This window comes from Aptenodytes forsteri, unplaced genomic scaffold, assembly GCF_000699145.1.
Source record: "Aptenodytes forsteri isolate BGI_AS27 unplaced genomic scaffold, ASM69914v1 Scaffold309, whole genome shotgun sequence".
NCBI lineage: Eukaryota > Metazoa > Chordata > Aves > Sphenisciformes > Spheniscidae > Aptenodytes > Aptenodytes forsteri.
Window position 1 is genome coordinate 3732894 of NW_008795857.1, and position 7318 is coordinate 3740211.

General features: G+C 56.7%; 1 protein-coding gene across 4 annotated transcripts in view; it reads right to left on the reverse strand.

Moving 5' to 3' along the window:
* The window catches only part of SLC29A1 (solute carrier family 29 member 1 (Augustine blood group)), a 42114-nt gene that overhangs the window by 29491 nt on the left and 5305 nt on the right, over positions 1 to 7318 (reverse strand). For 2 of the 4 annotated variants that reach the window (XM_009283755.2, XM_009283758.2), the window contains exons 2-3: positions 4688 to 4853; positions 2106 to 3093 (exon numbers count right to left, since the gene is read on the reverse strand). The gene's annotated coding sequence lies outside the window, so the exon portion shown is untranslated. The remainder of the gene's footprint in view (positions 1 to 2105; positions 3094 to 4687; positions 4854 to 7318) is intronic. The other 2 variants (XM_009283756.2, XM_009283757.2) reach the window with 2 other exon arrangements.

The following is a 7318-nucleotide window of genomic DNA, read 5'->3' on the forward strand; positions in this document are numbered from 1 at the left end:
TCGCCCGCCCCTGGCTCCCCCCCACCTCTTTCCGCGCCTCCCTGCATCCCCGCGCTCCGCAGCCGGCGAGGAAACACCCAGCTCGGGGTTCAGCTGCTTTAGCAATGCCCAGCCCTGGTGGAAAGAGAGCAACACCACCCCCCTATGCTCCCGAGCTGCACTCAGCTCCGGGTTTGCATTAATACCCATACATTAGTAAATATTATAGCTCTAAAGGGAGCTATACATTATATTACGGCTCTAAATGGAGAGTGAACTAGCCCCATTCGCTAGGTCCATCACTTGTCCCCCACACTGCATCCTAATCCAGACAAAAACCCTCTCTGCTGGCAGTCACCACTTATGGGTGTAAATATACACACACACACGAGTGTGTGTGTGTGTATATATATAAACTATCTTGGGTTGCAGAGAGGACTGAAGGCAGCTTTTTGCACGGTGCATTCATGCAGGTGCTACCCGGGAAGGCAGACGATGTGCAGACCCCTCTGAAAATTTAGCAGTTCCCCTGTATCCAGAGGATATAAGTATCGTGTGTGTCCAGTATCCAAAGGGCAGGTGTGGACTCTAAGCTGTTTTTTTTCAGGCTCCCCGTCTCCAGACTCCTATCTCTCCGGAATAGATATCTACTCCACTGTGATAAAAGACTGTTGTTTTGCTTAAGTGCCAAGGTGGAGCAGGACTCAGGGTACTTTGTCCCGCAGCAAAGGGGAGTGCATCTGAATTCAACCTTGTATCCGGGTGGTTAAACGGTCTGTAGAAACCTTTTTTTATGTAGCTCAGTGTTTCAACGTGCTTCTGCCAGGAGCACAGGGCCCTTCTCGGCTCTCTCCCTTCACCTATGCCGTGCGGCCGCAGCGGCACCAGGAAGTCCCTGCAGCAGCTTCGACTGCGAAAACGTTTGCTCCATTAATAAACAGCCTTGGAAAATTCTCTGCAGACAGCAATCAGTTTGGGTTAGAAATTAAAATCACAAACTAAAACACCCCCAAACACTCTGGCAGATTCCCATCCTCACTATCTCTCAGCGAGATGATCTCTAACACACATTGCCCTGCAGAATCCAAGCACCAAGCCTGTATTTTAAGACAGACCTGCAAAACATTGCCATGTAAGCAAAAAGTCCCCAAAGCCTAAGAAAAAAGCAGTGGGGACAGGGATGAGACAGCTACTGGTGCTTTCTGAGACGCAGTGGTGACACTGCGGAGTGTCACCCTCAGGAAGCGACTTCTTCGCTGTCCTGCTCGGTAGCAGCCTCTGCCGCTGGATCTCTCTGCACTGGTGGTAGATACTTGTTGCAGTTATGGGTTTCTGGGGTCAGATAGCAGGGTGCACTGACAACATGAAGTGAGCAGCAGGCAATGTTGTCAGATAATGAGACATGAGGCTCTTGTCTTAAATGTAAGATTCATATCAGATAAAATTAAATTTAAAAGCTCCCATCTCCAGTTAAGGAGATTGCTGCATCTCTCAGGCAATGACGGATCCAAGCCCTGGGCCTGCCTTTCTTCAGCCTAGTTTCCCTAAGCCTTTCCGATCTGGAAGATCTTCTAGGTGCGCTGCAACACAGGCAAAACCTCTCTCCTCTCCTCTCCTCCACTCTCCTCTCCTCCACTCTCCTCTCCTTGCACCTGAGCATGAAGGGAAAAACATGAACCAAGATCACTTCAAAATAGACAAGGGGGAAAAAAGCAAAACAGAAGAGTAAGGTCGCCTGCTTTGGGATGTCTCACATTGCCTCCTCTCTAGCTTTGAGATGTGCCATGCTCTCACCTATGAAGCCCTATGAGCCCCCGTGGAAATCCCCAGGACATCGATCCCATGGCACCTCGGGCCCCGTGTTTCCCCTCGAGATGTCCACACTCACTGCTCAGCAGCATTGAGCTAAAATTTGAGCATCGCTACAATTTTATTTTTCTATATAAGCTCCAACTTCAGCACAGGCTAAAAGCTGCAGGAACCAATCCCCCAGGGACTCCCAAGCACAGGTCCAGACCAGCGGTGCCCAGCCAAACCGCCACCACGCTTCCAGAAGCCAAGACAAGGCTCTCAGCACCATTAAGGGCTTCAGACCCCATCGAGAGGAGAAACACCACAAAATTTACCTTTGACTGGATATTCCAGGAAGTCTCCACTTCAGGATGGGGTGGGTGTAGCCGCTGCCTCACCCCAGGCTTTCAGCAGCGGGGTGCGTAGCACTTACCATCCCCAAAGTACGGGATTAAATGTTCTCTAATTCACAGCTCTGGTCCTGTCCGCACAGCCACTCCCAAGCACTGGAATCAACATCTCTCAGTAGAGCTGTCTCTCAGTGGAGACATGGGGTTTGAAATCCATTAGCGCTGAACAGCGTCACAGCCACTGGTGACCGCAGGCAGACAGGAGGCCAGCAGCATACCCAATGGGAGGCGAGGAGAAAGGCAGCTTCCAGCTCCAAAGTACAGCGCGGGCCTCCAGCTGCTTCTCTGCGTGCAGACCTGTGCTCCCACCCACCACCGACTTGCAGGACGGGCTCTAACGATGCTTTCCTTCGGGCAAGCAGGAGACCCGGAGCGAGCAAGACACCGTGGAGTGAGAAAAGCTAAGGCTGGGAGAGTTCCTTAAAATCCAGCCCTGGCTGATGCAGGACAGGGGAGATTTCACCAAAGGGTCTCGTCTCGGGAGAGGCACTTCAGCCCCCCAGGGAGCACATCCACCCTCAAGAGCGATGCATGGTCCTTGGGCTGCGTGACACCAACGCCAGCGTGTTGTCTCAGGGGGATGACACCTCCTCTGTGAGGGAAGGTGACAAATCGCACGGCCGGTGACAACTCACTTATCACCCTGCAAACACGAGCCCTTGCTGAAGGGCCAAGCTGCCTTGCTTCATCTTGATGGGATGCGTTGCCTTTGCAGAGCCCTCTGCTCCCAAGTCACTCTCAATGTTATCGTGTTGGCTTTTGCAAGTATAGTAACAAGCCTGCCAGAAGAAGCAAACAGCTACGGAAACAGTTTCTGCTCCAAACTGGAAACAGATGGTGCTTTACCCAGCCCTGGTATCAGGCCCACCGCTGTACAACACCAGTACAACACACAGAGCTAGATCTTTCTCCCCTGTGTAATTTGGGCAAGGAGAAAAGGCAGCCTTGAGCAGGGCCCAGGGGCTTGTTGCTCTTCTACCCTCTCCATCCTCGAAGCAGCAGCGTGGTGCCAAAATACGCTGCTGCTGTTGGCAGATTGCTGCGCTCCCCAGAGCAAAGGGAGAAGGCAGAGCCCTGCTTTCCCAGAGGAAGGCAGCCAGCAAAGCCTCTCCCTTACATAAGGCCGGGAGCCCCATGGACATGCTCCCCAGGACATGCTGATGGGGCTCAAGCTGCCCAGCCCTTCAAGTTTTCTTTCTGAAACCTCAAACGTGTGCCACAGGCATTGCAAGGCCATCACCTGGAGCCCAATTTGTACACTCAGCTCAAAACTAGCGTGTAACAGGCAGAACAAACAGGCGAAGCGCTCTCCCTTCAGAGACGCTTGCTGCCAAAGCTTTCACAAAAGCTGCTTTTTTTTCCCCCCCTTGTAGCAATTCCCTGCTTCAGCTAAAGCGATGAAATCCAAAAGGGGAAAGCAAACAAACAGCTGGTTTGGAAAGCAAGAGCAAAAAGGGAGATTTATTCCAGGCTGTGGGTAATGCATCATACGAGCTGAAGGAATATTTTCCGTGCCTCTTGGGCAGTATTTGAGTTTTAAGGCCTCGGGAGTTAGGCAGCATTTGCAGGCACTTAGTGTTTCCAGGATCCTTTACACTTGGCACCCTCGTCGACCGTTTTCCTTGGAGATTTGCAAGCACTTTGCAAACATACATTAATTAACCCGCCAGCCCTCCTCCTCTACAATGAGATTTCCCTTTCCCTCTAATGTGCCTGTGCTAGGGGCAGGGGAAACTGAGGCACAGCGAGGCCATCAGCCTGCAGCAGGGCTGAGGTCGGGGGGGCTGCACGCCGTCCAGCTCCCCTTTCCATCGCAAAATGGCCCTTCCCTTTGCAAGCATGACCCACAGCGACAGCATTTCCCTCCATCGGGCACTGCCCACCCCGTCCCCGAGGAAGGCATCGGTGGCTCGGCTCAGAGAGCCTCTGCGCCAGCCTTCAGTGCCACAGAGCAGAGAAACAGAGAGCCAGTGTGCTTAAAAGGCCGAGCAGGCAGGCAGGAGTGGGGTGGCAAGCAGATTAGCAGCCGTATCCGATTCTCTGCATGTGTGACAAGGCAGCGGAGCACAGCCGGGTTGGGAAAGGAGGAGAAGGGGCATTTTACTCAGTCACATGGAGGGAAACACAGAAGATGCTGGACCTCTGTCAAGTGCCAGTAGATTATTAACCTATTAGCCAATGGGGAAAAAAAAACAACACTACAGACTCCTGGGAATCCAGTTATAATGAGACTGCAACGATCCTGCATGCTTTGACAGTCAACAAAGCATCTCAGCCTGCTGCTGAGATCAGCGAATGGCTCGGGGACCGTTTTAATTTTGCTGTTCCCTCACTGGCCCTGGCTGACCCCAGAGCAGGGTCCTGGCTGCAGAGCTGCTGGCAGACCCTTTTTGGGGTGGGAGTTCTCTGGTCGTTGTTTGCGGGGCTCCTGATGGTGACTCCCCAGGACCTCAGTGCCCTGCCCTGCGTTTTGGAATGAGAGGTGGCAGGGCGGGGGTGATGCTCACCTGATGGCCTAAGCCTAGCTGGGACGAGATGGGGAAGGAGCAGGCTGCGAACCCCTCCCGAGCTCTGCCCGTGGCACGGAGATCCAGCCAGGCACGTCACCGCTCGCAGGGAGCCACGCAGATCTCCAGCACACTGCTGTCCCTCTGCTTCCTCGCACGACCCGACCTGTTGGGATAAAGTCAGGCAGTTGCCTGTGACTTCTTCACTAGTGGGCTGAGGGCAGCAGGAGCTCGCTGCCAGCAGAGGAGCAACCCTGGGTGAAAACCTGCAAGGAGAGGCAGGGGAGAGGGAGGCACTTGCTGCCGATCAGCCTCACCGCCTCCCCACGCTCAGCATCCCTCCTTGCTGATTACACTGAGCTGCAATGGGGTGACACCGCTACCCCCAAAGCACTCGCAGCTCCAGTGAGCAAACGGCCTGAAGACGTGGCAGAGAAGGGCCTCAGCCCCGAGCGCCTCCAGCCCAGTGGCAGGGCCGTGGGTGTTTTCCAGCTGGGCAAGCAGAAACAAACCCCATTGTCCGCTGGGCGGGTGCAACTCAGCAAGGGGCCCAGGACACCCACAAGCCTCCCCGGGGGCTGGTGCGGGTGGTGGGGTCCAGTCAAGCTCCAGCCCCTCTCAGACTGCCGGAGGGGAGGGCCTGGTGCCCCATGGGGCAGCAGCATCTTTGGGATGCGGGGAATCTCCCAGCTGGCAGGCCTGTGAGGGGGGCACAAACCCCTCTGCCCAAGCCACTGCTGAGGGTCTCCCATCCCTGCCACCTCCTGGGCACGATCCTTCCCACAGCAATCCCTCCCTCGGGTCTCCCATCCCTGCCACCTCCTGGGCACGATCCTTCCCACAGCAATCGCTCGCTCGCTCCCTTGCTCGCTTGCTCCCTCCCTCTCCCTCTCCCTCCTCCATCCCCATCCCTCTGCCTGCCTCCCCACACCCTGCACATCTTCCTTCTCTTCCTGCACTGCTGCTGCCCTCTCCTCAGCTCCAGCCACCCATTTGCTTACTCTTACAAGCATTTACTGCCTAATGACACCAATTAGCTGCAGAGTTGCTGGGTGGCTAGTTATTGAGTGACAGCTGTGCAGCCACTGGGCAAAGGTGAAATGTTACCCCTGCAGCAGGCAGTTTCCACCTGCTGGGGCCAAGCTGAGACCTGGGTAAACTCAAGACACAGTGCAGGGTCCCACTTGTACCAGAGAGGCCAGGGTTAACCCCTGGCGTGGGCAGCGGGCAGGAACGCCCTGTGGCATTCAGAAATGGCAGCCCCGGGGCATGGGCCACTCTGAGCACCCAGTATCACCCGGTCATGGTCTCACACCAGGTGTCCTTGGCGGAAGATGGAGCTGGCGTGGGCAGAGGGAGCCACACTATAGTCAAGGTCATCCGGCCCACTGAAGCAGTGCCAGGGGCACATCCCGCTCCTTGGCTGGCAGCACCAGACTTCCGTGACAGAGCAGAGCCATTGAGGAAGGAGCCGGCTGGCACCCAGCCACCCTTGTAAAACGCCATGGGGGAGCTGCAGGCAGCTGGGAACGAGGGAACCTGGCAGGAGGAAGGGGGGGGGGCAGCCGCTGTGTGGTCCTGTTCCCCCAAAAAAAGCCCATCCACACCCTGGTGGAGCCAGGTGCCCAGCGGCTCCCTGGATCTCCAAGCACCATCTAAAAGGCAGAAGCAGCCTTTCTGGAGGATGGCTGAATCCCAGCCTGGAGGGATAGCCTGAAGCCATAGCTCCCCATCAGTGGGCAGAGCCATGCTCCAGCTCTTGGGGAGCGCCGCTGCAGCCGGAGGCTGCCCACCCTGCCCAGCAGGGCAGGGGCAAGGCACCCACCTGCTCTCCCAGCCAGCCCGCTCCCCAGGCGGGCTCTGTGGCCACCGGCACCACGGGGACCATGGCACATGGCCACCTGCAGAGGCAAAGGCTCCAAACACAGCCCCAGGAGCTCTCACGGCCGTGCCGGCCCCAGTCTGTGCCCGGCCCAACAGTCGTTGGCTGGCGTGGAGGAATGTGCAGCTCTGTGCAAACGTCTGGCACGGCTGACTAAATCCTGTTTGGAGACTAAGCCCATCCCATCATGCTTTCCCCCTTGGGCAAATCGGCAGTGGAGCTGTGGCTGAACGCTCCCAAACATCCCCCAGGGAGGTCTCCAGGAGGGCCCTTTCCCACAGCTTCCAACAGTACCAGCCGTTCATCATTTCCCCTCCTTGCCAGTCATGCTTCCGTGGGTTCCCAAACTGAAACACATCCCCCAGGCCACCCGGCAGAGTGCAACCATGGGACATCAAAAGAAGGGCAGGCCAAACCCATGACCGGCAGCCTGGCCACTGGGTATCACCCAAGCGACTGCCCTCCCTCCCTCAGCCCCTCTGCAAAGCTGAGCGTCCACCCATGGGCAGAGGATGCGCTAACACGGCCTGGGGAGAAGGAAACCCTCGGGGGATCCCGCGCCCCTCACACGTGGGGCCGGGGGACACCGCCGGGAGCCTGCAGTGCCCTGCACTCATGCTGCCGGGGGGGGGCCTGGCAGAGTTTGGCTGTCCCCGGAGGGGAGGCACCCACTTCTGGCCCCTGCCTGCTCTTGCTGCAAAGCTGCCTGACCCCCGAGAGGGGCTTTGCTGTGGGCTGTGCTGGGGGCT